The sequence below is a fragment of the Eurosta solidaginis genome, chromosome 5 (assembly GCF_040869045.1).
Source record: "Eurosta solidaginis isolate ZX-2024a chromosome 5, ASM4086904v1, whole genome shotgun sequence".
Taxonomy (NCBI): domain Eukaryota; kingdom Metazoa; phylum Arthropoda; class Insecta; order Diptera; family Tephritidae; genus Eurosta; species Eurosta solidaginis.
Genome location: NC_090323.1, coordinates 259226392 through 259234773, shown reverse-complemented (window position 1 = coordinate 259234773; position 8382 = coordinate 259226392). Strand labels below are relative to the sequence as shown.

At 39.2% G+C, this 8382-nt stretch overlaps 1 long non-coding RNA gene across 1 annotated transcript in view; it reads right to left on the bottom strand.

Moving 5' to 3' along the window:
* Window positions 1–260: 260 nt before the first annotated feature.
* Window positions 261–8382, bottom strand: part of LOC137251700 (uncharacterized) — a 33167-nt gene continuing 25045 nt past the window's right edge. Inside the window, exon 3 of the long non-coding RNA XR_010953315.1 lies at window positions 261–400. This is a non-coding gene — a long non-coding RNA (uncharacterized lncRNA). The remainder of the gene's footprint in view (window positions 401–8382) is intronic.

Below are 8382 nucleotides of genomic sequence, written 5' to 3'. Positions count from 1 at the left end.
CAGTCACACTCTTCTCACACATCTCTCCATTTGGCAAGATTCTGTTTAACAACGATATAGGAAATGCTTGACAATCACGTGGAAAAATAACAGCACACTTTTGATGACCTCTACGAATTATTACGTTGACTTCTTCAGATCGCAAAAACTCATTATTCGCAGTGCCGATATCGAAGTCGTTTAAATAATCTGGTCTTTGATGCAGAGTTGGTTGTATTGTTGGAAGATTTTTTGTTGATGAACCTTCATCAGTGTCACCACGAAACTTTACGGTTTCGGATTCCTGTAAACATACATTTTTGTTTGATGTTTTTATTGTCTCCTCACTGTTGGAAGGCCCAGGCAAAAAATCATTATCAATAGTCGAAGCGGATGCGGAACCTGAATGGTTTTGGGCCAGCTGCCAAATGAAATATCTATTATTAAATTTTAAGGAAAAGGACTTTTCAAATTATTTTTCACACTTCACTATAATATTAAAATGAAATGCAGATATTCGTTGCTTTTAAAATTCGGCTTAAAAATTGCACATGGAACAGCTAAAGACTCTCCTGAATAAAAAAAAAATTCTTAGTACCTCTAAATCGCGGGCCCCCTCAGAAAACGCGGGCCCAGGGGGAATCCCCCCATCCCCCTCTCGATGGGCCTGGCTATATCCATATCTAGTGTTTCCAAATTAAAACCACGTGGATAAAATAAAAGCTGCGCATTGCGAATTTGTTCTGTTTATAAAAAATTTGTTTGTGTGAATGAAAAACAAACAAAAGATTTTACCTCTAGATCTGAGGAATAAGAACACTTTTTAATCAAGGTTAAATGAATTGAAGTGAATGCTAATTACTTTATCCACTCCGCCCTTTATAGCTTGAGGAAGTCTTTGGGTAAATTACCTCATAAAGTTTCAGGTATAATAAAAATTGAACAAACAGATTTATTTATTTCAGAACGATCATGTGATATGTGAACAAAAACTGTATTTTTTAGACACAAATAGACAAACGTATTCTATTTGTTTTCAAACAGCTAATTAGTTCTATTGTATTCTCCTACCACAAAACCATAGGTGGGGGCAGTGCACTAGATTTTGAGCAACAACACTGCTCGAAACCTAGGGGGTTGACATAATCAAGATCTTTTATTTAGTGTTAATGGGACGTTAAATTGTTACCGAATTAAACGTCTGTTCATCTCTGGCGGCCACCGTGGTGTGATGGTAGCGTGCTCCGCCTACCACACAGATTGCCCTGGGTTCACACCCAATCAAGCAACATCAAAATTTTACAATTAAGGTTTTTCAATTAGAGGAAAATTTTTCTAAGCGGGGTCGCCCCTCGGCAGTGTTTGGCAAACGCTCCGGGTGTATTTCTGCCATGAAAAGCTCGCAGTGAAAACTCATCTTCCTTGCAGATGCCGTTCGGAGTCGGCATAAATCATGTAGGTCCCGTCCGGCCAATTTGTAGGGAAAAGCAAGAGGAGCACGACGCAAATTGGAAGAGAAGCTCGGAATTAGATCTCTTCGGAGGTTATCGCGCCTTACATTTATTTTATTTTTTTGATCTTTAACATATTCGTTAAATTTAAAGTAAGGAAGGCTAAGTTCGGGTCTAACCGAACATTACATACTCAGCTAAGAGCTTAGCTACATTGGTTTCGTAGGTTTTCGTAGTTGGTTTATAAGTGATTTTTAATTCCATATCACATACGCTTGGGAAATATCGACCAAATTGTAGACCAAGGGTGACGATTTTTGGAAAGATTTTCCTCCATCCTTTGCCAAATAAGAGAAAATCACCATGTAGGAAAACGAACCTAGGGTAACCCTGGAATGTATTTGTATGATATGGGTATCAAATGGAAGGTATTAAAGAGTATTTTAAGAGGGCCATAGTTCTATAGGTGGACGCCATTTAGGTATATCGCCATAAAGGTGGACCAGGGCTGATTCTAAAATTTGTTTGTACGATATGGGTATCAAATGAAAGGTGTTAATGCGTATTTTAAAAGGCAGTGAGCCTTAGTTCTATAGGTGGACAACTTTTCGGAATATCGCCATAAAGGTGGACCAGGGGTGACTCTAGAATGTGTTTGTACGACATGGGTATCAAATTAAAGGTATTAATGAAGGTTTTAAAAGGAAGTGGCCCCTAGTTGTATATGTGAGGGCGTTCTCGAGATTTCAACCAAAATTTGGACCAAGGTGACTCTGAATATCATCTGTCGCTAATTTATTTATATACTAGCCTTTACCCGCTGCCCCGTCCGCATGGAGAAAATAAAATATATGGGCTATTCACGTTAGCCTCCTTATCAAGTTATCTGTTTAAAAATTATTTTGTCTAATATCATGGTCTAATATATTTTATTTTTGTAATAGAGTAAACAAAAGAACTAAATGAGTTCATAACCTGAAAGGCACGCATTTCGTGAATAGTACAATACAGTTTTTTCGAATTAAAAAAATACATTTTGTTTTTAAGTTAAATTTATTTATATGACAGGAGTGAAGGAATTACTATTCATAGAACAAATGAGTGAAATGACAATTGGCGAAAACCAAAGAGAATTTTTTAGATGAAAATACTGTTGCTTTTTCGGATATTTAAAAAAAATAAATAATTGTAAGGCGCGATAACTTCCGAAGAGATTTTAGGCCTTGTTGGAAAATCTTGTTTCCAAAATTTTGATGTTGCTTTTCCTGGGGCGTGAACGGCGGATCATCGGTGTGGTAGGCGGAGCAAGCTACCATCGCACCACGGCGGCCGCTCGGGTGTTTAGTTGGTTAAAATATTATAAAAAGTGTAATTATGGTTATAAAAGTTCGTTACAGGATTCATTTAAAAAAACTCAAAATTATAACGGAAAAGTTGTGTTAGATATTAAATAAAAACACACCAAATTTTAATTTAAAAAGGCATGTGTGCTGAAATACCGGTTTCGAATGGTCCTTAAATGATCCGAAAGAGTCCCAAAATGATAACAAAATAGTTCCGAAAAAGCCCCGAAATGATCCCGTACAAATCCCGAAAACCATTCAAAATGTGAAGCTAATTATAAACCATGTTAATAAGGCAACAGGCGCGTTGGAGCAAATTAAGAGTTACTAAAAAGCATACAGGTGATGCTAATAAAAGCTATTGAAGGAGGGCGGATAGCGGAAGGAGAAGGAGAGAACCTCTGATCGTTTTTCCAAAATTGTTTAGATCTCGATCTGTATGTGCCAGATACCAAAAACTATTGATTTAGGAGAACATTTATATTGAGCTAAAACAATTTATAGATTTTACACCAGAGGAGGAGTGAAGGGGGGGAGGGTGGGGGGACGGAGGGTGTAACTGCTCACTTTGTAAGCCCTCGACTTATTTGACCCATTTAATCTGTAATATTGGTGAAGGCCAATATACGTAAAGTTATAATGCATAAAAATTATTAAAAAGTAATTGTTCGAAGGGGTCGTGGGACCCCACCCTATTTCCATGCTCGAAAAAAATTTCGCTAGTATACTATTGGCTGTGTCCCAAATTTCATCAAAATCCGTGTGGCCGTTCTGGCGTGATTCAGTCACAAAGAAGAAAAAATATAGTAATGAAAGTATAACTGTTCCTAGGGGGCGGGGTTCTCCCCATTTGGAAAAATATATAGCTTATAGATCCTGCTAGACTATTGACTATATGTGTGCCATATTTGATCCAAATCCGTCCAGCCGTTCTTGCGTGATTGAGGCACAAAGACAAACGTCTGGACATCCAAACATCCAAACATCTAAACATCCAAACTTTCCCATTTATAATATATACTAGCCTTTACCCACGGCCCCGTCCGCAAGGGGAAAATAAAATATATGGGCTAGTTACGTTATCCTGCTTATCAAGTTAAAAAAAAATAACTAAATGAGCTGAAAACTTGAAAGGCACGCTTACGTTAATAGTACAATACAGTTTTTTCGAATTAAAAATACATTTTGTTTTTAGTTATATTTGTTCGCAAACTAATTGTGATCTATTGTATATTGCCATAAAACCAGATTAAATATGAAAAGCACACATACCCCACTAATTAAGTTATATTTATTCCCAAACTAATTATGTGATCTATTGTATACTGCCATAAAACAAGATTAAATACGGAAAGCACACACACCCCACTTATTAAGTTATATTTGTTCGCAAACTAATTATGTGATCTATTGTATACTGCCATAAAACCAGATTAAACACGGAAAAGCACACATACCCCACTTATTAAGTAATATTTGTTCCCAAACTAATTATTTGATCTATTGCATACTGCCATAAAACCAGATTAAATACGGAAAAGCACACATATCCCACTTAGGATAGGATAGGTTAGGTGGTAGCTGCCCTGATAAGGATAGCTCACTTGGACAACACGAAGGTCCGTTGTGATACCACATATCCAAAAAATAACGGTGACTTAGATCTAGCTACTTAGAGAATCGTTGGGTAGCAACGATAAAGCTCCGAATGATACCGATCTCAACTTTGGATATATCCTCGGGAGATCCAAGTGAGTCGCGACTGAAGTATTTTCGCCTAGTTCTGGCAAAAGCTGGACAATCAAGCATAAAGTGATTTGGTGATTCCACCTCATCATCCTCCATACAGCTGCAGCAGGATGGATTTTCCAGTATATTGAGACGTACCGCATGGATACCCATGGGACAGTGCCCTGTCAAAACCCCAATGACCATCGATAGGTGTGCCTTAGTGAACCCAATTATTTCAGCAGACCTCATGCCATCCACTTTTGGCCAGAAAGATCTTGCTACCCTGCAAGACGTGGTATAGGCTAAGAGATCCGCTTGACAGTTACCCGGGATATCACTATGGCCCGGGACCCAGATAATCTTAATTGCAAAATAATTCGATGCAATCGCAAGCGAGGTCAGGCACTCCCAGACCACCCTCGATCTCACTGTAGTTGAGCTCAAGGCCTTGATAGCCGCTTGGCTATCAGAGTAGATGTTAAATTCCCTAACCGTGTTAGTACTGGATAGCATTCCATCCACCGCATCCTTAATCGCAGCAATTTCCGCTTGGAATACACTGCAGTGATCAGCCAACTTAAACTTACGGCTTAAATTTAGCTCTTGACAAAAGACCCCCCACCAACCTTTCCATCCAGCTTTGACCCATCCGTGAACAAGTTAACCGATCCCATGCCCCAGATAATTCCTCTTCCCCAATCCTCTCTCTCTGGGGTGAAGGTTGTATAGGGAGCAGTTATCGGCATACAGTAGTCTGTTCTGTCCGGGATGAAGTCGAAACTGGTAAGAAGGCTAGAGTGTCCGCGGTCAGAAAGTCTATATCCCATATCACGAAGCCTGACCAACGACCTTGCCGCGGCCGCCTTTCCCGCAATATCTACTGGGTATATGTTCGGCATGACGTTCAGTGCCAAGGTAGGTGTTGTTCTGAGAGCGCCACTGATACCGATCAGCGCCGTCCGTTGCACTAACTAACACTAACATTTTGGATTTGCTCGCCGTGTCCAGTGCTTTCCACCAGACCAGCACCCCATATAGCAGAATCGGTTTGACCACCATCTCATAAAGCCAGTGTACTATTCTTGGCGAGAGTCCCCATCTCTTCCCGATAGCTCCTCTGCAGCAGTACAAGGCAATGGCTGCCTTCCTGGCCCGATCTTCCACATTGGGTCTCCAGGACAGTTTCTTGTCCAAAACAATCCCACTTATTAAGTTATATTTGTTCGCAAACTAATTATGTGATCTATTGTATACTGCCATAAAATCAGATTAAATATTCACGCAAACTACTTAAAACATCCGTTGAAGTTACATTCTCTGTATTTGAAACGAATAATTCACCAGGTAATCTTAAATTTTGGCCATAAACCATTTCAGCTGGTGTTGCCGAAATATCTTCCTTAAAAATCGATCGCAAACGCATAAGCACTATTGGTAACTCTTCATACCAATCCCTGGACTCATTCCTAGCCATTATTGAAGATTTAAGCTGTCTATGGAAACGTTCTATCATTCCATTAGCTTGGAGATGATAAGAAGAAGTCGTTATTTGATGACTTCTAAGAAGTTTCGTTAATTCTGAAAACAAGTTTGAAGTAAACTGAGATCCCTGATCCGTTGTTATTTCCAATGGAACCCCAAAATGTGAAATATGTTCCTTAAAAAATTGATTTACAACCGTAACTGCAGAAATATCTCTTAGCGCGAATTCCTCTGGCCAACGTGTAAATCTATCAATTATAGTTAATATGTAACGACATCCCTTTGAAACAGGCAAGGGTCCGACAATATTTAAGTGAATGTGTTCAAATCTAGTTTTTGGAATAGGAATTTTCACAACTGGAGATTTTGTATGACGATATACTTTCGCCTTTTGACAACTTATACATTCTTTGGACCAAGTGTTGATGTCTTTATTCATTTTTGGCCAAAAATATTTCTTAACTATCAAACGACGCACAGTGGCGCCTTTTGAGTTTTTTCTTTCCAAAAATCATAACTTTTGAACCAATGAAGATATTTCAAAAATTTAAAATGCAAATGAAAGCTAATTATTTGAAGTTTTATTGTGTGAAAGCTCAGAATGTCACAGATACAGGGTGCTTCGTCATAGTCGAAACTTTTTAGAAAAATGCAAACACAAAATGTTTTTTGTAAAAAGTAGAAAAAAATAAAATGAGATTTGTCTTATAATGACGTATTTAACCATTAAATAAGATAAACTAATGATTTTGATAAGATAGCGGGGCACTGCCATGTAGGAAAATGAACCTATGGTAACCCTGGAATGTGTTTGTACGACATGGGTATCAAATGGAAGGTAAAATAATATTTTATTATTTTATTTATTTATTTATTCATATTATAGGACAATCAGAACCTCCTTACAGACTATTTACTAATATATCTTAACTAATCTAATCTAATATCTAATCTAATATATATTATAAATGGGAAAGTTTGGATGTTAAGATGTTTGGATGTTTGGATGTTTGGATGTTTAGATGTTTGGATGTTTGGATGTTTGGATGTTTGTCCAGACATTTGTCTTTGTGACTCAATAACGCAAGAACGGCTGGACCGATTTGGATGAAATTTTGCACACATATAGCCAATAGTCTAGAAGGATCTACTAGCTATATATTTTTCAAAAGGGGCGTGGTTCCCGCCCCCTAGGAACAGTTATAATTTAATTATTATATTTTTTCGTCTTTGCGACTGAATCACGCCAGAATGGCTACACGGATTTTGATGAAATTTGGGACACAGACAGTAGTATACTAGCGAAATTTTTTTCGAACATGGAAAGAGGGGTGGGGGTCCCACGACCCTTCGAGAAATTATTTTTCATAATTTTTACACATTATAACTTTACGTATACTGGCCTTCAGCAATATCACAGACTCAAGGGGTCAAATAAGTCGAGGGCTTACAAAGTAAGCAGTGACACCCTCCGCCCGCCCCCCTTTATCTCCCCCTCTGGTGTAAAATCCATAAATTGTTATAACTCAATCTAAATTTTCTCCTAAATCAATAGTTTTTGGTATCTGGTACATACAGAACGAGATCTAGACAATTTTGGAGGAACGATCAGTGGTCCTCTCCTCTACTCCCGCCATCCGCCCTCCATCAATTGTTTTTATTAGCAGGCTTTTATTAGCTTTACCTGTATGTTTCTATCTAACTTTTTATTCGCTCCAATGCGCCTGCTGCCTTATTAACATGGTTTTATAATTAGCTTCACCTTATTTGTAATCCCGTAAGGGTCATATCGAGACCCTTCCGGGATCATTTCTGGATGGTTTTCGGGATCGGTCCGGGATTACGCCGGGGTAATTTCGGGACTTTTTCGGGACTATTTCGGGATCATTTTGGGACCCTTCCGGGATCATTTCTGTATAGTTTACGGGATCCGTCCGGGATCCCGTTGGGGTTATTTTGGAACATTTTCGGGACTATTCCTGAATCATTTCGGGACTATTTCGCGATCATTTGGGGACCCTTCCGGCATCATTTCTGGATGGGTTTCGGGATCCGTGCGGGATCTCGTCGGGGTCATATGGGGACTTTTTCGGGATCATTTGAGGGCTCTTCCGGCATCATTTCTGGATGGTTTTCGGGATCCGTCCGGGATATCGTCGGGGTCATTTGGGGACTTTTTCGGGATCATTTGGGGTCTCTTCCGGCATCATTTCTGGATGGTTTTCGGGATCCGTCCGGGATCTCGTCGGGATCATTTGGGGACTTTTTCGGGATCATTTTGGGGCTCATCCGGCATCATTTCTGGATGGTTTTCGGGATCCGTCCGGGATCCCGTCGGGGTCATTTCGGGACTTTTTCGCGACTAATACGGGATCATTTGGGAACCCTTTCGACAT